The 22791-nt window shown below is 40.7% G+C and overlaps 1 long non-coding RNA gene across 2 annotated transcripts; it reads left to right on the top strand.

The window, feature by feature from the left end:
• The first annotated feature begins 838 nt into the window (after nt 1-838).
• On the top strand, nt 839-19325 carry LOC143111858 (uncharacterized). 2 transcript variants are annotated; one of them, XR_012984627.1, is made up of 3 exons: nt 839-1211; nt 14724-14824; nt 18185-19325. It is a non-coding gene; the product is annotated as an uncharacterized LOC143111858 (long non-coding RNA). The 2 variants fall into 2 exon arrangements; XR_012984626.1 differs by lacking the exon at nt 839-1211 and adding an exon at nt 14278-14488.
• The last annotated feature ends 3466 nt before the right edge of the window (nt 19326-22791 follow it).

Below are 22791 nucleotides of genomic sequence, written 5' to 3'. Positions count from 1 at the left end.
AAAACAGGTTATGACCTTAAATGGATTATTAGAGGGATCCTGGACATACTCATTTAAAACCACTGCATGTCCACAGAATTATCAGATCGCTAAGTAGCATAATTGTTGAGGCTAAGATTTGAGATTATCAATGTTCCCAGTAAACAAACATGGAAAAATATCCAACCACGAGCCATCATCAATTCTGAATTATATGCTTCCTGGTCGTGACCTTTCCTAAACTACAGCATCAAAGCCAGTAGGCTACATGTGTTTAAGATTGAACAGTTCAAAGAAATGATTGGTCACACATGCCAACCAGCTAAGTTGTCTTTTGTTTTAACGATATGTGTGTCTGCCTGTGGCAGTAGCCTAATATGGCAGTTGTAGGCGATAAGCAAATTAAACTGTCCTTTCCCATGTCACCTGTCAAGTCATCAGTGTCACATAGCAGTGCCCATAAATGTTTTCCAAGGGTACATCTCTATCGTAACACCCCCAATTATCGCCACTTTTGTTCAGAAATTCTAAAACAACGATGTTTTTTAACACTTCAAAATAACATTTGCTAAATGAACCTTACATTTTTCAGTAGCCATAGGTGTGTAGATTTGAACAAAATCTGGTTTGGTTCTTAACGGGAGCATTTACTGCCTGAAATATCCGATTTTGTTTACCACGCTCGGAGTTATAGTGCTGGCCTGATGGGTCGCCTATTAACACCGTTTCAACGGCACATGGACGGTTAGACCGAGAGTTCTCGTCGTGAAATTAAAATTCCACTGGAGCTCCAAGCGGTTGTGTACACGCAGCCTTACAACACTGTTTACAGCTCTTCGAGTCACGGTCAAATGTCATTTTTGGTACATAGCTAATTTAGATACACCTATGGTGTGGGTAGTTGCGTTTCTATAGGAGTCCGCTGTCTTGGTTTGTATAGAAATGGATATTAAGTGACACATACACGCAAGACGGCGGAAATACGGGACCGGTGGAAATAGGGGGAGTTACGATACATTCTTCATGTCTCCAAGTCCATTCTAATATCTGACTCCCTTATCCTAACCCATATTAAGTAGAATGTACACAGGGGGCGAGGCAGAGTATGGCAGAGCTCCAACTGAAACTGAGTTCTTCCAGGAAGAGATTGCGATAACCCCTGATTTAAATCTGGCTGCCATACACGTCATTTTGTTGCAGTGAGACCTCCAGTCACTTGGAAGTTTCATGAGGTAGGCCTATTCATTTTCTAGATATACTAGCCACTGAAACGTCAATAGACATTATTCTATTGTTTGTACTAATGCATGTTTGACATGTTTTATATACCAGGTTAAAGAACCCTTAAAGGTTCCATTTAGAACCTTTTTGTTTTATGAGTGCACTGTTGACAATTTAGATGTGACGTTTTTTGAAAATAGATTAATAATCATCATCTGATCTCATTAAGCCCATTAGACCAGTGAATTACAGGGGCACTGTGAGGTGTGATAGACAATGCAGAGTTAAACAACAGATTATGGATCTCCTATTGAGTTAAACAACAGATTATGGATCTCTCCTATTGAGTTAGCCTAAACAACAGATTATGGATCTCTCCTATTGGTTTTTACTTTGGCCTCATGACCTCAGATTAACAACTAATGACCAGTAAATAACTGCAGAAGGAATCCTCTTCTGATAGACCACAGACACTCTCAAGAGCAGGGAAATGTCATGGTCAGAATCCATTCAATTAGCAGATCATAAATGATTTTGTTGTTTGTAGAGGCTAGGGCACAGAGCCAGAGGGCTTCGGTGTTCCTGAAATGGGTGAACTCACTTGTGTGATCTGAAGGTGCTCTTTGGTGGTAGTTTTTGATGCAAACAGATTGATCCAAGGCACTCTTCTTTAGATTTAAAAAAGCTTTAATGGACAATTCCGGCGCAAAATGAACCGGTTAATAACACGTGTACCATGAGTTCGACTGTTCGCTGGGATTTGTTTTCATGCTAGTCGAATGTGACCAGTTTTATTGCAAACCGCTATTTAGCGTTTAACGCTAGCTAGCCTATAGCTAACCATAGACCTAGGTCAATGACGTGACGCTCATTTTTTTGTGTACATGGGTTACATACATTGGGTTACATACATGGGTTACATACATTTAAAATTGTTAAAATTTGAAAATAATTTGACAAATTATTTTCAAATATAATTTTCATCAAACACTAATCTTAAAGTTTTGGATTTATTTAATTTTGAAAGAGTATTAACTGAATTTGGGTAAAATTGTCAACACGGTGTAACCACAAAAACATGAACCAAATAATTACACTTGCTGAAAAAAAATGTGAAATTCTCTCCAAAATCCCTTCTAAAATAATCTGGTATGATCTTGCACAAGAACTTTTCTATATTTAATACAAGTAATGAAACCCCATTGTTCTGAATGTTTGAATTAATATGGGGAATCATGTCTGTCACATCAACCACTTAAAATGTCAAGTGGTGTAACCACCATTTAAGGAGCAATTTTGTATGTATTATGTCAGAGAATCATGTGACAGGAAATTATATCATAGAGAAGGACCCTTCAAGACCCCAACTGCTATGAGTCAAGGTTAGCAACTCTCTTAAAGTAACATAATAGTGTTTTTATAGGCCATGGCCAGGCAAGCTTAGGTTACATGTCAAATGGTATGACCTTTTAAAAATGTTGATAAATCATAATAATCATAAAATATTCATTTTAATGTAAAAACTGTGTTTAAATATTCACATAAAGGTGAAGTGTGTACATAGTTGTCCATAATAATGCCTGCACATTTTGCTTTTAAATAGAAATGTCAAATGGTGTAACCGGTTACACCATTTGACTCTTTTCTGTTTGAGACCAGTTTGATCAGATTCAGGTCCAAGAGTATGTAATTGTAGGGGCCAATTATATTATTTTTATAATTTAAATAGTGACTAACTGTTTAGCATGAACAATAGCTTTAAAAGGGTTTAATTAGATTGTAATTTAAGCGATTTTTGAAATGTCAAAGCTTTTCATTTTAAATTTAAACTTCCATAATATTTTTTAATATTTTATTATGATGTATGTAAACAGTATGTTCACATTATAAATAAATAATATAAATACATTTATTATATATAAAATGTACCTCTTGTCCCCCAATGGATGCCACTTACAAGCAAGAAAAACTTGTCTCGCCACAGAGTCACGCAGATCCTGCTGTTGGTTGGTTGTTAAGAAATTATCATATCCACTCTTTCACTCACTCTTATTCTCTCTCACACACACTTTGGGCCCTAAAATGCTTGGTCACTAGCAAATAGCGTAAATACATTTAGGGTTTTTTCCAGTCCACATTCGGGGTGGTTTTGTTATCAAACGTCAGGTGCCTGGCGCAAAAAGGTGGCTCTTATGTTTCTTAATCAGTCATGAGTGTGTTTTGGGCTTAACATCCTTTAAACCAATGAGGAGGACATCTGTCATTCCCTTTAAAAGCAAGCAGGGCAACTTCAAACAGCGCATCAGTATTTTGATAGTCAGCGATGTATTTGAAGGAATCTGCTTGTAAGCCATTCTTTACTAAAACCGAGTAGATAGGCTACACACATCTGCACTTGTCTATTAATTGAACATAATAAGTGAAACTAACTTCACTGTGGTGTCATAGTCAACGACAAAACAGTTATACACAGTTAATTACTTTCAATATTGACTGACAATGGGTTACCAGCAAAAACATAGCCTGAAAAAAGCTAAACTTCCCCCTATAATGTTCGAATGACTGAATAAATAACCTAAGGACATTTATTCTGCAGAGGAATTGCTGCTTACATCTCGTGACAGTGCGTCTTCAGCTGTGTTTCATATGCGCCTTTCGCTATAGACCAGGCTTTTCTTGGTCAGTGGCGTAATGCTTTTTAGACGGTATAAGATATAGCGATTTTTAGATCATGTGCCAGACCACACCTTATGTCGTTGATTGCCACACCCCTGGGCGCATTATTTAATAAAAGTGAAGTGTAAGATATGAAAAAACTTTGCGTCAGAATAATAATACGCTTTGCGCCAGGTTTTGCATCGCGAAAATAGGGCCCTTTATCTCACTGTCTTTGAAAATAATGGGTATAAACTGAAATTGTATGAGAACGGAATTGAAATCAAATAGAACACAAGTTTCTTCATTGATGTTATGAAATGATATTTGATATGAAATATGATGAATGACATGAATACATATCAAAATATCCAATTCAGTTTACCTGGATGCTTATTTTCTGTCAATTTCTTATTGCTATAAACGTTTTATGGTCAATTGGTGTAACCGATTTATGTCAATTGGTGTAACCAGTATTTTGTCTAAAATACTAATAATGTACAAAAAAATTAATATGGATAATGATTTAATACTCTACTTTACAGTAATAATCAGAGGCGGACAGAGTACACAGAGTACACAGCTTCATTACTTGAGTAAAAGTACAGATACCCTTTGCTAAATTTTACTCAAGTAGGCTACAAGTAAAAGTACAACAGTCAGATGTCTACTTAAGTAAAAGTACTGAAGTACTTGTTTTTAAAAGTACTTGAGTATCAAGAGTACATTTTCTAAATATTGCATTACTACTGCCACAGTTCTCTTTATGTACAGAAACGTCCTACATGGAGTTATGAAAAATATTAATGTTAATAGGCCTACCTTGGAGAATGTAAAAGGAATTGAAAGTAAAATCAAGTCATTTCCATCTCTTTACCATGTTGCCAGGGATGGGCAGTCTTTCTAATACATGTATTTAAAACACGTATTTCAAATACAAAATACTATTTTGTAATTGAAACACTTGAAGCGAAAACTCAATCAATAACTTGTCCAGCAAATTGAAATTGTCTGGTGAGGTGGGGCCACGGGTTGGCACATTCCCAGGATGGACCAGCTGCGCCTTCATCCATTGTTTCGTCCATGGTTTCGTCTCTTATCTAAATCTGACCATGGAGTTGACTTTGGCGGAAAGCTGAAGGTGATTGCACAATCCAATCACGTTTGAGAGGGAATTCAAATTGAGGGTTTCCGAGATTTTTCTTTTTTCCTTTTTTTTAGAAGAAGTAACGGGTACTCATGGTTATGGATAGAAATGTAGTGGAGTAAAGAGTATAATATTTGCCTCTCAAATGTACTTGAGTAAAGTCATGAGTACTCCCCAAAAATGATACTTGAGTAAAGTACAGATCCCTCAAAATTGTACTCAAGTACTGTACTCAAGTAAATGTACTCCATTACTGTCCGGCTCTGGTAATAATATACGAATAGCGTGAGTTTTTTCTTGTTTTAAACTTGCCTGTGCATAATATGGCAGTTGTCCTTTCCCATGTCAAGTTTTTTTATTTGTGTACAATTGTTTTGAACTGAAATGCTTTTAATGATCCACCTCTTTTATGTCTTGTTTACTACTGGCATAAACAGGTGTCAGTAACAGTCTCATCAAACTGCTGTCTGCTTCATCACAACATGAGTGAAGGGAAGTGAAAATCAACGGCCATAAAAAGAGAGACACTTTGCCTCATTGTGGGCTCGTTCCTGGCTGCGTTTGGCACCATCTGTGTGCTCATCACCATGTTTGCACCATGGAGGAATAAGCATATTGCTTCAGCTTGCTACAATCCAGATGTAAACTATGACGGACTTTGGTTTATTTGTTTGTGGAATGACATAGGTTTACAGTGTCTCCCTGGTGTACACTGGTCACCGGCATCTGTCCAAGCTTCGAGGGTCCTCATATGTGTGTCCCTGGCCTGCGCGCTCTCTGCATGGGTTCCTCTCATTCTGGGTCTGAGACGCTTCTGTCAGCGCAGACAGAGGCATGTCCCACTCATAACAGCAGGCTCCATGCTAGTCACAGCAGCGATTACCACTCTCATTCCTGTTACACTCATCGCAGTCCATCTGAATCAAGTGTTTGACCAGCAGTTCCCGTACATTACATTTTATATTGCAAGTGTAGGGCTGGGTCTGTGTACAGGTTGGGTTGGTTCTGGTTTGCTTGTGGTGGCTGGGGTGATCCTGCTTTGTTCCAACATGTCTTGTATAAGGAGAGAAGGAAAGAGAAGCAATGAGGAGGCCTCTCCATGCATTATCTATAATTCTTTAGAGGAAACAGGCAGTGCACAGTTGGCAGAGGTTTGGATTGTATGAATTCTTGTCAACATATCTGTACTGTTTGGGAGCACATCCACATATCACAGTTTCCCTCTGAAAACTCTGTGTAATGATTGTATACCGGTATGAAATAAAAACATAATCAATACAAATGAATGGATACCAATTTAAATGGAGATAACTTTTGTTTATCCTATAAATCTGTACCATTGAAGATCATTGACTTTCTATTGGTGAACTAGACTCAAATAGGGCATATCGGTATTGTTCCAACAGGTGACCTTTCCAGAACACTTCTACTGTGATGATTCATACAACTGTATTTCAAATCATGAAGTGTCTCTGTATATCAACACTATACTAGATGTACAAAATATGACCGCCGCTCAGTCCTGTACATCCTCTGACCTCTCAGCAAAAATAAATCAGGCTTGTCAATTTGTCTCCAACTCCTACTCCATCCTAGCCTAGAAATCTAGACGCGCCCTAGCGGCAGCAAATTACATTTGCTGCCAGGGCTAGTCTAGCAACTCTCTGTTGGCTTGTGAGCTCCAGAAATCGAAACTTAATCAGGCCAATGAAATCGTGTATAGAGTCGTTAGGTGGGCTTAACATAATGATTGATGGCAGAGTTGCAATGGTTTGGCTTTAATTTCCCTGCTACTTGAAAACAAATAAGATGGATGTTGCTGCTGGCGAACAGTGTGACACGAGTTAAGCTTTTATTAAGTTGGCAAACGTTTGAACTAGCCAACTAGCTCCGCTGGTGGGAAACGCATGGGACTCATAGCGCTGCCGCTGTCCTATTGCGTGCAGAGGGAATTTGAAAGACAACTGATTATCCCGCCCCTCGGACTGAGCACTGCGAACGATGAGTGCCCAGACCCTATATTTTAATGTGGGTCTGGCTCGCCAGGCACACTCCTCATTCCATGCAACTTTGTTGGGACTCAACTTGTGGATCAAGTTAGTCAGCAGAGCGGCCTTGGTAGAGAAGTTGGGTATGAACCGCCGGTACCACCTAGTGCTGCCACTAACAACTCATTTTCTAACGACTAATCTTTTGACTAACTTTTTGATTAGTCAACTAATCTAAAAGACTAAAAAAAATGTTATTTTGAACTCAGCTGAGGGGCCAAAACATAAAATGTCACCTATACCTGACAATATAAATAACTTAAATATTACCAAATAAAAACATTACAAAGTGGGATGTTTTCCACATTCCAAAGAAAAATATAGCACAAAGTTTCTATGTCAATATAAAACAAAATATAAAGCAAAAGTATTTGCTTAACAGTGAATATAAAAACAAATTCAGAATGTTTCAAAACATACATTCTCTAGTTTTTCGAGGTCAATGTCTTTTTTCAAGAACACAGTTTAAAGCTGCTCCATTAGTAACAGAAGGTTGTAGCTTAACTGAACACTGAACTGAACACTGAGTACATTACAGCCAAGGTGGCAAAAAGAAAAAGAAAGTAAACTCATTACACTGTCCGAAGTGTAATTTTCCATTATATTCTAACATGTTTGGAAGGTGCTGACATCCATGAAATAAGGAAGAAGGGAAGAAAGAGGAAAGCAGATTAACCAGCAAGGCACTCACAGTGCACAGACTGGTATGGAGGTGAATTACAGTGAGCTGTTTGAGACCAAAAATAAATAGGCGGTCAATAGTAAAATGACACATTGACTAAAAAGATTACCGTTGACTGATTTTAATGGTTGATTACGTCGACTAAGTCGACTAATTGCTGCAGCACTAGTACAAACCCCACCAGATCCAGGAAGGAACACATTCCCTTCTTGGTAGTGGGTGGCGGGCAGCCCCTGTCTGCCTCCACCTTGCTCACCTGAAGCTAATGTTCCCTCCACCGAGGACGTACCCCATGTAGCACAACTCTGTCCTGGCCAGCTGACATTTCCTGGCATTGACCACCAATATTTATGCGCTGGAAAACATCCACAAGGTGTCTTAAGTGGTCCGCCCATTAAGAACTATAAATCACCACATAGTTGATGTACTGTAGGTGGCAGCATAGCCTTCAGCCCCTCTCAGCACCTGGTCCATTAGGCGCTGGAAGGTGTCTGCGGCCCCATGTGGTGAAGTGGAACAGCCCAGTTGGAGCACGAAAGGCAGGTATAGCTTCTGGGCCTCAGGCATCAGTACCACCAGTACCCCTGACACTCTGTTAGAGTCATGTTTTTTTTACTTTTCAAGTGAGTTCAATACAATCTAGCTGGAATTATTTAAGGGGAAGTTGGAAGGAGCAGGAGCTGACTGTCATCTTGCTGCCTGGATCATCAACTACCTCCCCAACAGACCACAGTATGTGAGGCTAAGTGGCTGTGAGTTGGATGTGGTGGTCTGCGACACGAGGGCCCCACAAATCACAGTGCTCTCCCCCTTTCTCTTTACCCTGTACACTTCAGACTTTCAATACAACACAGACAGCTGTCATCCCCAGACATTCTCTGATGATACACTTGTTGGCTGTGTTAAAAAGGGGAATGATCTGGAGTAAGACAAAGGTGACAGTGATTGACTTCAGCCGTAAGACACCTCTAATTGCACCAGTGAACATCCAGGGAGTGGAGTTGACATTGAGGTGGTATCAGTGTACAATTACTTAACACCTTAACAATAAACTGGACTAGTCACATAACACAGATGCTCTGTACAAGGGCCAAAGTCGTCTCCACCTGCTGAGAAGACTGAAGACTTTTGGCGTGTGCAAGTCATTATTAAGGACTTTTAATGACACAGTCGTTGCATCAGTTATTTTTTATGCTGTAGTCTGTTGGGGCTGTGCGTCCTCTGAGGGGGATCAGGAGCTGGTGGGAAGGGCCGGCTCTGTCCTGGGCTGCCAACTGGAGCCTGTTGAGGTGGTTGGGGAGAGGAGGATGTTGGACAAATTGGCATCCATCATGGCCAATTCCTCTCATCCCCTCCATGGAACAATGACTGTGCAAAGCAGTTCTTTTAGCAACAGACTACACAAATCATGTAAGAAGAAACACTTTCACAGGACTTTTATTCCATCTGCCATTAGAATGTATAACACCACTGTAATGAAACTCTGTAATTTTATCACTTCTGGACTTCAATATTAATATGTACATTTTCCACTGTAGCCTACATGTCACATGAAGATTTCTCCACCATGTATGTGTAGGGCCACTTTGCCTCAACTTATTGGTGAAATTCTAAGCATGCTGTACATCTATGCCTCTATGGCATGTTGCAATCAATGTGTGATTTTTTAGGTGTGCTTGTATGCTGGACATACGCTATACAGTATTTATTTTACTTTTTTATTTATTGCACAACTGGGTTGTTGTGACAAGTACATTTCCCATGTGTGGGATTTAATTAAGTCGTATCTATCTTATCTTATCTTATGGGCAGCTTCTATTAAGCATATAATTCTCAAATAAAATGTAGCCTACAAAGAATTCATGGGTTTCATCAGGTCCCTTTCCACAGGTGTAATCAAGCACCATGCAGTCTGCATTGATAATCAAGGTGCTTGATTTTATACACCTGTGGAAAGGGACCTGATGAAACCCATGAATACCTTACACAGCTGAGGGGTATCACCACGGGAACATAATAGGGATAACTCTCTTCCCAAAGTTCTCCCATACAACTGAAACTGCAACCCTTTTAACTGGTGACTGGACACACCCCATATTGGATTATAGAAAGCATTAAACACAGGGGTGTTTCCACATTACAAGACTAATATAAATGTACACGGTACTAGGCCTATGTACCTATTCAAAACATCAGGCTTGGCTTCACAATAGCATCACTAAACAGTCACATAGGGGCCTACAATCAAAAGTCTGGGGGGTATTCCAGAAAGCAGGTTTACTGGCTTAACTGGGTATGTTAACCCAGAGGTAGTGGTAAACCTGGGATTTCAGTTCCAGAAAGCTCAAAAATGATCAGGCTATGTAAGTAACTAGGCTCTGAACTGAACTGGGTATGTAAACCCAGAGTAAACGGAAAACCTGGGATTTCAGTTCCAGAAAGCTCAAAAATGATCAGGCTATGTAAGTAACTAGGCTCTGAACTGAACTGGGTATGTAAACCCAGAGTAAACGGAAAACCTGGGATTTCAGTTCCAGAAAGCTCAAAAATGATCAGGCTATGTAAGTAACTATGGTAACATAGGCTCTGAACTTAACCTGGTAGGGGGTAGGTTTTGTTCAGGTTATATTTTTACACTTGTCACGCAATGGCATTTCATTTTGACGAAGGTCCGATTGACAAAGAAGCACAAAATATTCTAATATTCATCCGTGCAATTCACCGTGAGAGGGCGATAAGACCACGACATAGCCTATCCATTCTTTTTTTCTTTTTTACTCCCGACTGGGAGTTTTTGTAGTGTTGGAGACGCAGAGCATATCGGCAAGCTGTCGGTCGGTGCGTAAAGTTTGCCTTGCGCTAAAGCAGTTCCTGCACAACTTCATTCGTTTTCCTGGACACAAACCCACGAGGATCATTAAAGTGTAGTTTCACTAACTGGCAGGTCAGCATCACGTATTAAATTTTTCAAATGTGCACCGAAATGTGTCCAATAGGCTACCCATGCCTTCAGACATTCACCCTTCCGATGATGTAGCGCAAAAGTTTAAAGGAACACCAGGCAACGTTTTTGTGTTAATTACTCATCTTCGTAAGTCGGTATATGGTTAAATGACTCATTACAGGGCGAATGAAGACTCTCTCGCCCGCCCCTACTGCCTGTAGGAAGAATATCCCGCTTGCAAGTTCAGTGTATCGTACCCGGCGACCGAAGCAGTTTCAGTTTCCATCCTGCATCCACAGCACAGAGGGAGGCTAGAAACGCTAGCGATTGTTGCAAACGTGTGTATAATGGCAGAGCCGGCAAAGAAGCAGCGAAAACCCTTGACGGAAGATGCAAAGAAAAGGAAAAGAGCTTCAGACCGAGCGAGGGGGAGTTTCGTAGAGAAAAAGCATCAGGCTTGCCTGGTGTCCCTTTAACTTGGCCCACAGCTGCAGGACCCGCGTTAAAATAGAAAATTACATTTGGGATTCTCAAAGAATTCTATGGCCCACTCAATCTGTGACAACTGGGCTAGTTTAAGAAAGCATCATTCAAAGCAGTCAATAGCCTACAATACGTGATGTCCAGTGAATTATTTAATTGTTCTTTTGACATTAAATAGGCTATCATACGCATTTACACGGTCAGTTAGGCTATTCTCTGCCAAGCAAGGTCTCGGACGCAGGCGCTTAAGTATTGCTCTTTTTTTGTTATTACAGTTCTCTCCTCCTCGTAAGCCTCGACTACTCCGCCTCTAAAAAATACGGTGCTCAATTCCTTACGCCGGTTTCACTCATGTTTTCGACTCTCAATAGATGATGCCTTGAACGCACACAACTCCAGGTTATCTAACACACAGCTCGGGTTTAGTCGCCACAGGTTCAGACAACCCAGAGGTTAAGTTTTATCTCAGTGTTTGTTAAACCTCCTTTCTGGAATACCCCTCTGGCTTCAGAAAGTCCTGCCACATTTTTGTTCCAACCATTGACTTAATCAGCTGATTCTAATTAGCACAGCTCTTATAGATCAAGTAATTAGTGAAATCACTTTAGTGCACAGCTAGAACCAATAGGGGAGACCGGGGTTGGTTGTCACAATTTTTACTCATGCATGAATTGCTCATCTTCAAAAACTCTTTCAGCAGTAATTCCTACATGAAATGAAAGCTTGGGGTCTTGGCTTTAAATGTGTATAATTTTTACTTTTAGAATGTATTGTAACAGGGAGCAATTAACCATCAAAGACACTCTGACACAATGTGACAATCAACCCCATCACAGGGTATGGGGTTGGTTGTCCCTATAGAGTTTCAATGGGATTTCAGTGCTAAAATGGGATCTTAAAAAATTATGTATAACTTTTTAGTTTTTTAAGCTAGAAACTGCAAATAAGTTTTAATATCAATACCACCCCTATGATAGTTGTCATCAATGCCCCTTATGTTTAAACAATGGGATTAAAGGAGGTGATCAGTTACTTGAATTGTCTACTGTGTTGAGAAATAAAATGAAATCATTTTCAGTGCTAAAACCTCTTTATTATCATGTAAGTTGCAAACAAAGTTGCAAACACAGTGACAACTGTGTCACAGTGACAACAAACACATGTGACAACCAACCCCACGAGCTATGTGACAACCATCCCCAACTGACCTCTTGACAAAAATGTTAACCTAGCTGCCACATGGCTTTAACTTGATAGCTAAAATATGACTCAAAATAAAGCTACTACCTTTGGCTTTTTAATGAGTGTTTTGTTTTTGAACTACTAATATCCTACAAGCTCTCAATACAAAAACAACACCAACATGAACATTTACTCTGACCCATGAAATTAAAAAATTGTCTCCTCACTTCAATGCTGTGTGCTCAGCAAAATTCCTAGTGCAAATGAGTAAGCTATCAAAGGGTAACAGTTTGATATCAAAATTTTACCACAGCATCACCTAGTGTGCCTGGAATAAGCAATGTGACAACCAACCCGTGAGACAACCAGCCCCGGTCTCCCCTACATGGCTGGACTTTTACTTTCTGAAGCCGGACTTTTACATGTCTGCATACAATATAAACACTGTCAACAGTTTAAAACAGTTGATTGATTTCGCGAGGGTTAAACCATGCCACTCGCGAATACACCCAACGCATATTACTGTCCCCAGGGTGGGAGCGCGAAGCGCCAGTACTAGCCTACCACAGCGGTATACCGTGATCAAAGCTATCTTTGAAAGAGTTTGTCTTCTGACTGAATATGAATATGGGTGTCTCAACTGAATATGAATATGGGTGTCTCATGGGTTTCATCAGGTCCCTTTCCACAGGTGTATAAAATTAAGCACCTAGATCAGTGTTTTTCAACCTTTTTTGTGCCACGGCACACTTTTGACACTTAAAATGTCCCACGGCACACTAACATCCTGTGTGAAGAAAAAATAAACATACCATAGCCTAAAATTTCAAATAATACACAGATATGGCCTTATTATGGCTTCTATGCAAGACCTGTTCAATAAAACAAGCGCCCTCTGTTTCATTTGTAGGTGACTATATCTACATGTAATATAATTGTTGTTATGAACTGGATATGTTATGATTCTGTGAATACTGGATATGGGGCCCCCTTTGTACAATGCCTGCATACCACAAATAGTGCAATCATACAATCAATGAGAGCATGTGGTTATAAATTCTTTGATGCAACAGTTGCTTTTCTGGACCAGTGAGTGACATTTGGGTAATTTTCTGCGGCACACCTGATGATCTCTCACGGCACACTAGTGTGCCCCGGCACAGTGGTTGAAAAACACTGACCTAGATAGACTGCATGGTGCTTGATTAATACACCTGTGGAAAGGGACCTGATGAAACCCATGAACAGGGTACAGTTGAGACACAGTCAAGACCAAAATGCACCTTATGTTTATGAGCTAATTGTGGAAAATATAAACTACTGATGGTGTAATATTTTAGTCTACAAGCTAAGGCAGTGTTTTTCAACCTTTTTTGTGCTACGGCACACTTTTGACACTTAAAATGTCCCACAGCACACTAACATCCTGTGTGAAAAAAACAAAACATACCATAGCCTAAAATTTCAAATAATACACAGATATGGCCTTATTATGGCTTCTATGCAAGACCTGCTCAATAAAACAAGCGCCCTCTGTTTCATTTGTAGGTGACTATATCTAATTTAATTGTTGTTATGAACTGGATATGTGATGATTCTGTGAATACTGGATGGGGCCCCCGTTGTACAATGCCTGCATACCACAAATAGTGCAATCATACAATCAATGAGAGCATGTGGTTGTAAATTATTTGATGCAACAGTTGCTTTTCTCGACCAGTGAGTGACATTTGGGTAATTTTCTGCGGCACACCTGATGATCTCTCACGGCACACTAGTGTGCCCCGGCACAGTGGTTGAAAAACACTGAGCTAAGGAAATGGCATGCGGAATGTCATGTGGAAAATCACTTCTTTTTAGTATCTATTTTTGTCTGATTTTGTGTGGGCAAGAAGTGTCTCAACTGTACTCAGTCTATTAGAGGGGGGAAGTAACCAATAGCAGTCTTCTGGATGTTGCATAAACTAGCAACTTCTGGGGTGTGACTAAATTATGGACCACTCGAAAAGATCTCAGCATCTATAGCCTAAATCTCAATAATTCTTATGACTGACTTGCATGCTTCAGGGTTTCTATCAAACACATCTCCTGAATCCTTCATGGGTTTCCCCACTTTGCTGACTATGGGCAACACCACATTTAAACCAGTTAAGTTGTCTTTTGTTTTGACTATATGTGTGCATGCATATGCTATGTCAGGCAGAGGCGAGAAGTAAAGTAAATGCCTTTTCCCATGTCACCTGTCAATTAATAGCAGTGAATGTCTTCATATCCATTCTAATGCCAGACTTTTTATTCAAACATGTATTATTAAGCAAGTATGCTTTGGAACCGGACAGGGCAGAATATGGCAGAGCTCCAACTGAAACTGTGTTTTTCCAGGAAGAGATTGCGAACAGCAGCCAGCCCAGACTTGATCATGGCTGCTTAACTTGTTACATTTTGCCGCAGTGAAACCTCCAGTCACTTGGAACTTCAATAAGGTAGGCCTAGGCTATCGTCTTTATATACTAACTAGACCACTGAAATTTCAATAGCCTTACAATATTGTTTGAGTAGGCTACTGCATGTTTGACACGTTGACGATTTAGATGAAATTAGCTAATGAAATGATGAACAATAATCATCATCTCATCCACTGAATGAGGGAAGGAACTGTCAAGTGCTGTGTTGCGTGGAAATTACAGCCAGTAGTACTGAGACAAGGTACAGTATAATCATTAGGCTATGTTATAGCCTAGGTTAGTGCCATAGACTGTAAAAAAAATTCTAGTAGGCTACAAGCCATAGGCTACATAACAGGTTGTTGGCCCCACGACAGACAACTGCCGAACTTGCAACTTTAACCCAGAGCATTTCTGACACAGCGTAGGCTAACCTAGCGTTCATGGGCTTCGTAAAAACCTTTCTCCGAGTGAAAACATCATCATTCCGCGTCATTCACGTCACTTAATGTGTGAGTCAGAGGTCGGAAACTGGGGCTAGATTTTGCTAACAGAAGGCTTGTTCGTCTTGTCTGAGTCTGACCAGAGCCCTTCTGGTCTGACTTTCGTCTGGCTTTCTACGTAAACGTGATCTTCAGAGGCTAGCCGGGAGGAGCTACAACAGAGGGCAGCTCATCCTGGACAGAAAGGCTACAGTCTGCCTGACGTGACTCGCGGGAGATATCGCGGAATGTTGTTTGCAATAAACACAGCAGAACTTTCATTCTTACTCATTAAAATGAGCATGATGACTGACGAAATAAATTCTTATGATGTAGTTTAAATAAACCACTGTTGTCATACAGTTAACAGGCCTGCATTGTAGCACATAAATTCAATATCAAGTGTTTTCCCTATATGTGTGTCTATCTATTTAGCCAACAGCAGAAAATAACAGAATATCCAAACGTTTTCAGTAGGCTAGCCTACCATTGTTGCAGAAATCACGTATAAGAAGGTATCCCTTCGATTTCTGTTTATTTTCGCATATTCCAACATAAGGAAGCAGCATGAGCCTCTAGTCATAATCGTCATGAGGACATTCCTCCCAAATGGCCCTATCACGTCTTTGAACTGACGTCATGAGGGCGTGTTTCAGCTCGTGCAGCTCGTGGAAGGCAACTGCAAGATCTGTCTGCAGGCTAAGACTCCCGCGATATTTTAAGGCCATGTGACATGGTGTCACGGTGGTAAGTCCCTCCCCGGCTGACAGAAGTCGGACAGAATTTCTAACCAGTATGCATTGCGTCCATCCCAGTATGCATTGTGTTCAACCCAGCATGCATCACATCAAGTCAGATCTGCACAGATCTGCCGCAAGTCGAACTCCCCTAGAGTTGCCCAGTTAGGGGCTCGTCATCACTTTTGTCGTCACGTTGTAGTTCGTTTGTAGTCCATGTGGCCTTTCATGTCCAACAGTTTTAATGTGAACTTGGGAATTTGCCCTTTTTATCACTTGAAAAGCTGCATATCTTTCTTTCACGAGCATCTTACACTATATTTTAAGCAAATACAGTTGTTTGTTTAGGATTAGTGAGTATATGTTTTAACCTTTGTTGTGGCATCCGTGTTTGTCACACATTCGATGGCAAAGCACTTGAACACTTGCTGTCGGAAAAACAAAGTAGCCATGGGGGCGGTCCTTGTCATTCCGAGGTGCTCTGAATCATGGAGGTATTATATATAACTGGAGAGAGTGACTAAGTCCCGCCCTCCATACAAATAAATGGTGGAGGCTAGGCTAGTAAATCCGGCCAATTCATAGTCAACGCCATCTTGAACACTGGGGTTCGGATCCAGCGCCAGTCGGCTCTGACCATGCGCCAAGTTACAAAGCTGGAAATGACGCATGGACCAACGTCGATTTTTATTGGATATTCTGTAAAAAGAGAGTCGTCCTCCAGTAAGAGGGTGGCGATAATGCACATAAAGTTCTTGCCTCATAACAAGAAGAAGAAAAAGTTGATCGGGAACGCGCATTGAGTCCGAGTGGAGTCGGCCTGAAGCGCAACTTAATTTCATTGGATAACACAGCGGCTCTAACTAAGAGCGGTCTGCCTCACTGATCTATTATAGATCAGTGGGTCTGCCTGCTGTCCTGCTGCAAATGTGCATTCGAACATGACGTGAAATATCCGTAGTCGAACTATAAATAAACTATTCGGTTTTTAGTGCCAAGTGTAGCGCATTTTTACAGTCTATGATTAGTTTGTTTTTTATGTTATTGTTTGCCATCTCAGCGGGTGCTCTAAACGTATTTTAGCGTTGGCCCATGACCAAATCAAGCCAATAAAAGCCAGTAGCCACAATAATGACTGGAGCCAGAGCCCTCAATAGCCACCCTGTTTTGAAAATAATATTGAAGATAGTATTGAAGATAACGCACAGAACGGTCAGCCTGAGCGGACAATTACGTCCCCAACTCATCTAAAATGTGGTGTCTTTACTTTGAGTTGTACACCGCAGATGGTAAAGTAACGGTTAAAGAGAATGTTGTCTGCGGACTCAGCAAAAAACAGTTTACTTACGCATCCACGACATCCAATCTTCGCGCTCACCTGTGGAGTTACCATCCAAATGAGGCAGCGGTGTCAGAGGCACAGTAAACGGCCAGAGCATCGCCAGGCGTCCAACATCGTATGATTGCATACTTTCCGTAAATCCTAAATTATGTCCAGGGTCTGCTATTTACTTAGGCTGCAAAGCACAGGTATTTATTTGAGGTAGGCTTATTCGAGGCAGACCTTTATTTCTTACATTGTACGTTATTGTGAGACATGCGTTTTGTTTGGAGCGGCATACCAGGCTATCAAACGCAGACGATTTTCGGTTTTGGTATGGGATTTAATTTACTTTTTGACTTTTATTATATAGCTAAATGTTGAGACTGATGTGCATTTAAATCTAGAGGGTATTTGATGATCACTGTAAAAAGTGAAAGTCAGACTCAGACAAGACGAACAAGCCTACTTGCTGTCGGAAAAACAAAGTAGCCATGGGGGCGGTCCTTGTCATTCCGAGGTGCACTGAATGCACCCTTAATGCACCATAATTATGGGTAATTACGTCCATACTGTGAGGTGTGATGGACTGTGCGGTGAAGAGTTAACAACAGGCTACGGATCTCTTCGTTGTTTTTTATGAAGAAATTGCGAGTTTGCAATTTCATGACCTCAGAATTACAATTTACGACTGGTAGGCTAAATTGTTATTAGTCCATTTAATTAACAAATCACAAATTATTTTGTTATTTATTTATGTAGAACTTAACTGAATTATTGTATTTTAAACTGAAATACTTTACTTTATTTGTCCTGTAGTAGGATATGCTTTTAATGACCCATCTTATGTTTTGTTTAGGCTACCACTGTCACACAGGTGTCTTCATTGTTCTGAACAACACAAATCACAGTCTCATCAAACTGCTGTGTGCTTCAACACAACATGAGTGAAGGGAAGAGAAAATCAACCGCCATAAAAAGAGAGACACTTTGCCTCATCGTGGGCTCGTTCCTGGCTGCGTTTGGCACCATCTGTGTGCTCATCACCATGTTTGCACCATGGAGGAATAACAATGTCCAAAGTTGTCAAATACCACATGTGATCTATTATGGACTTTGGTTTTATTGTGTGTGGAATTACCAAGATTTACATTGTCGCCCTAACTTGGATGTACACTGGTCACAAGCATCTGTCCAAGCTTCGAGGGTCCTCATGTGTGTGTCCCTGGCCTGCGCGCTCTCTGCATGGGCTCCTCTTATTCTGGGTCTGAGACGCTTCTGTCAGCGCAGACAGAGGCATGTCCCACTCATAACAGCAGGCTCCATGCTAGTCACAGCAGCGATTACCACTCTCATTCCTGTTACACTCATCGCAGTCCATCTGAATCAAGACCAGCAGTTCCCGTACATTAAAGAGATTCTCAGTGTAGGGCTGGGTCTGTGTACAGGTTGGGTTGGTTCTGGTTTGCTTGTGGTGGCTGGGGCGATCCTGCTTTGTTCCAACATGTCTTGTATAAGGAGAGAAGGAAAGAGAAGCACTGAGGAGGCCTCTCCATGCATTATCTATAATTCTTTAGAGGAAACAGGCAGTGCACAGTTGGCAGAGGTTTGGATTGTATGAATTCTTGTCAACATATCTGTACTGTTAGGGAGCACATCCACATAGCCACACAGCCATTGCAATGCCCGATGATCAGTCTCAAGAACAAATTCCTTGCCCATAAGGTGGTACTTTAGAGTGTTCAATGTCCACTTAATGGCTAGACACTCTTTCTCCACAGTCACTCTGGGACGATCCTGCTTTGTTCCAACATGTCTTGCATGAGTGGAGGGCCTCTCCATGCATTATCTATAATTCTTTAGAGGAAACAGGCAGTGCACTGGCTTGTCAACATAGCTCTGTATTGTTAGGGAGCACATCCACATACCACAAACAGTTTCCCTCTGAAAACTCTGTTTGATGATTGTATATGAAATAAAGCATAATCAATACAAATTAATGGATATGTCTATAATTTTTTTTATGCTCCTATGAAAATGTTATCCGTACATTAAAGACTATTGACTTTCTGAGAGTGAACATCAGTAGACTTGAATTAGGCATACCGGAAGTGCAGTCTCACTATGTAAATCAACACTAATTTATTTAATGTTAGCAATTTCCTTTCCTTACCTTGCGTAATCATAGCCTAAACAAGTTTTACACATGTATAATCAGGAAAACATGTTCATGAATGAAACACTGATCTATGGACAAGAGACTAATAAATTACGGTCATTCACAGTTTAATTCACAGTGCATTGTCCTAACTACACAAGATACTCCCAACTAATCTGTGTTGAAAGGTGAATGTGGAAAATTCACAATAATACACACAATTCTGTTTCCTTGTGTGGCCTTTACTGTAACTTCTAGCCCTACTGGTTCTGGCATGTGCAACGTTGCCTGTATGTTTGCATAAGATTTAACTGTAAAAAGTAAGCCTGAGTCATATATTATGCCATCAAGTCCAGTTGTCTGTTTTAGACTATGTGTGCCTGCATGAGTGTATGACAGTTTTAGGTGGAGCCAGTGACATGTCCAGACATGGGCAGTATTTTAATTAGATGTATAAAAGATGTAAATACGTATTTAATTACTTTAGCGTATTTCGTAATTTGTATTTTGCAGGATTGGAAAAAAATCATGTAGTTTGTAACAAAATACTTTGAGGGATTGTATTTAGAGTATTTCAGATACTTCAGAAATCTGTCACTTTTTTCTCAAATAAGCCAAAATTTCATCATTAAATATACAATGTCCGGGAGCCAAAGGTTTTTGTCTTTTCTGTTTTATCATCCCCTTAGAACATGTCTGAAAGTTGAACAAAAAAATCAAAGTAACTAACTTAAGAAGTTTGAATGGTCAGGTGTGTCAAGTGCTAAAAGACTAAAATTGGAAAACAATACAGATAAGATACTGAGGGAGAACATTAGGACATGGACTCCATATGACCATGACCTTTGACCCCATGACAATGAGTACCTAATAGCTGAACCTCATTCTCACTACAGCACAGTATTAAAACCACTTAATGGATTTGACAAGAGGATTTTTGTAAGGGATAACATCCGCCAAGGCAGGGGCGCTGCTAGAAAATTTGGGCCCTATGACTGACAATATTTCTGGTTACGTAGATTTGCTTTGATACAGTTGATTCCACCGTTGCGAAGCCTGCTTGTTGTCAGTTCAATCATCGTTTTACATTGATGAGATGATGATTATTTCTTTTTTTTTTTTACCAGATCTACAGTGCTTCATGGCGGGTGGTCTCCTGTTGGTATGCACTGTGGGTTCCCCCTGCCTGAGGAAGTGGATACTGCATCAGTTCTCTGATGCAGTAACCACTCCTCCTGCCGACTTTTCTCCAGCTCCTCTGCCAGCTTCCTAAGCACTTGCTCGTGCCGCCCTCTGAGCCGACCCTGTGTCAGTGCTCTTTTGCAGCCCGACAGAACATGCTGGAGTGAGGCATTGATGGTCCCAGAGAGGTTACAGGATTTCTCTGTTTCAAGCCATTGGCGGAGGTTTTTAGGGCTCGGGAGGGTGTCGTATGTTGCCCTAATGAGGTAGACCAAGCCATTTGCGGATGAAGGAGTTGGCTTTCGCCTCCATCTGGTTTACGGCTGATGAGTTGACTTCGCACAGCTTCAGAGGCCACATCACCCTTGGGTACAGGGTGAAGTGATAACACCACACCTTGCACTTTCCAGGTAGCTGGCTTGCGTCGATCTTGGACAGACCTTCTGACAGCTGCCGAAGAATGATCTTCCCCATACCTTGTCTGAGAGGCCAGATGTATAAAGTCTTCCCAGGCTTCGGATGGGCTGATCCACAATACGGGGGATGTCTTCCCCGCTGATGGTGAAGGTGACTGTCATTTTTCTTCCCCTTTTGCAACGAGAGGCTTCTTGACTTCTCTGGCTTGAACTTCATCCTGGCCCAGGTGATCAGCTCATCCAGCCTCTTAAGCAGCCTAGATGTGCATGGGGCGGTTCGTAGTAGGCAGGTGATGTCGTCCATATACTGTAGCTCCTTAGGGGCTAATTATTGTATGGGTATTTTTGTATTTTCAAATTACTAATTACTTGTATTATAATTGAAAAAAAATTCACAGAGCCAGTATTTGTAGTTTTTGATGTATTTGTGCCCACCTCTGGACATGTCCAATGTCAATTTGTGAAAGGGTACAAGTACATTTTTAAAAATGATTCAAAATGCACACTTTCCAAAATGGTCTCCTTTCATTCTTATATTTAATTTAGCAACAAAAAATCTCATTGATAGACATCACGCTTGGACAGTTTGTATTTCAGGGTCTCAAGGAACTCACTGCAGCCAAGTTTCCCAAGCATGTTTTTTTAAGAGCAGGTTGGACTAGTTCTGGTTTGCTTGTGTTTGCTTATGTTGGCTTTTCCACCATACCTTGTGTAGGGAGTGGACAATACAAATGTAGGCCTTATTAGGAGGAGGCCTCTCCATGCATAATTTACAATACTGTAGAGGGCACAGTTGCCAGTGCCACCGCCTTGGATTGTATGAATTCTTGTCAACAATGCACTGTGCTGCCATGGAGAAATTATTTGCAGTCTGGATTAAAGACATTTTTCTAAAGGTTTTAGTCAAAGGCTGCCATTGACATAATGCCTTTGGTGTTGACATAGCCTACCTATGAGAGAAGACATTTTCTGCCTCGGCTTCCAATGCCCATCTTGCAACATTTCGAAACCAAAATCCGGGTGTTTGTAGGCCTAAGCTCTTGCATACCACTTGATGTCAAATCCTGCCCCACTATCAGTAATCACTATCCAACCTAAAGACTTACCTCTTCTCCCTAGCTTTTAACACTTTTTCTCTGTTATTTTAACCCCTTGTCATTTTCTTTCATTTTTGTTTTTATGTTCATTAATATTACAAGAGCCTGTTATCTTTGATATTTTGCGTTTGTTATTTTCTTTATTTAGTCTATTAATATTTTCTTTTTGTGGTTTATGTAAAGCACTTTGGTGCAATGCTGTTGCTTTTAAATGTTGCGAGCTCTGTCATTTCAAATATCAAAACGCGCACAGGGCTGCTCTTTCCATTTACCATTGGCTTTCCTAGGACGAACTAGACTCGAAATTAGACGTTTCTCCATCAGGGGGCGCAACGAGAACACTGAATTTATCGTAGCCTACTGCGCGCCGCCCGCAGCTGTATTTCCAAGTGTAGCCTACATGTGTGTAGACTATATCGTTACTAATTTCATACACTTGTTAACAATTAATTTCCTTTCCCTATAGTAACCAGGCCTGCACGATATGGCATGTTTTATATGAAGTCAGGAAAACATATATAAACATTTCACTGATGACACAGACTTGCCTAGTCTACATTATGGTCATTCAGCACTCACAATTCCTACCAACATGAGATACTCCAGCAGCTGT

This window comes from Alosa pseudoharengus, unplaced genomic scaffold, assembly GCF_046254945.1.
Source record: "Alosa pseudoharengus isolate Yale_2024_CS ecotype anadromous, Long Island Sound unplaced genomic scaffold, YU_APseudo_1.1 YU_APseudo_1.1_scf_8, whole genome shotgun sequence".
In the NCBI taxonomy this organism is placed as follows: Eukaryota; Metazoa; Chordata; class Actinopteri; order Clupeiformes; family Clupeidae; genus Alosa; species Alosa pseudoharengus.
The sequence above is the reverse complement of the archived record's forward strand: the minus strand, read 5'-3'. Positions and strand labels throughout refer to the sequence as shown.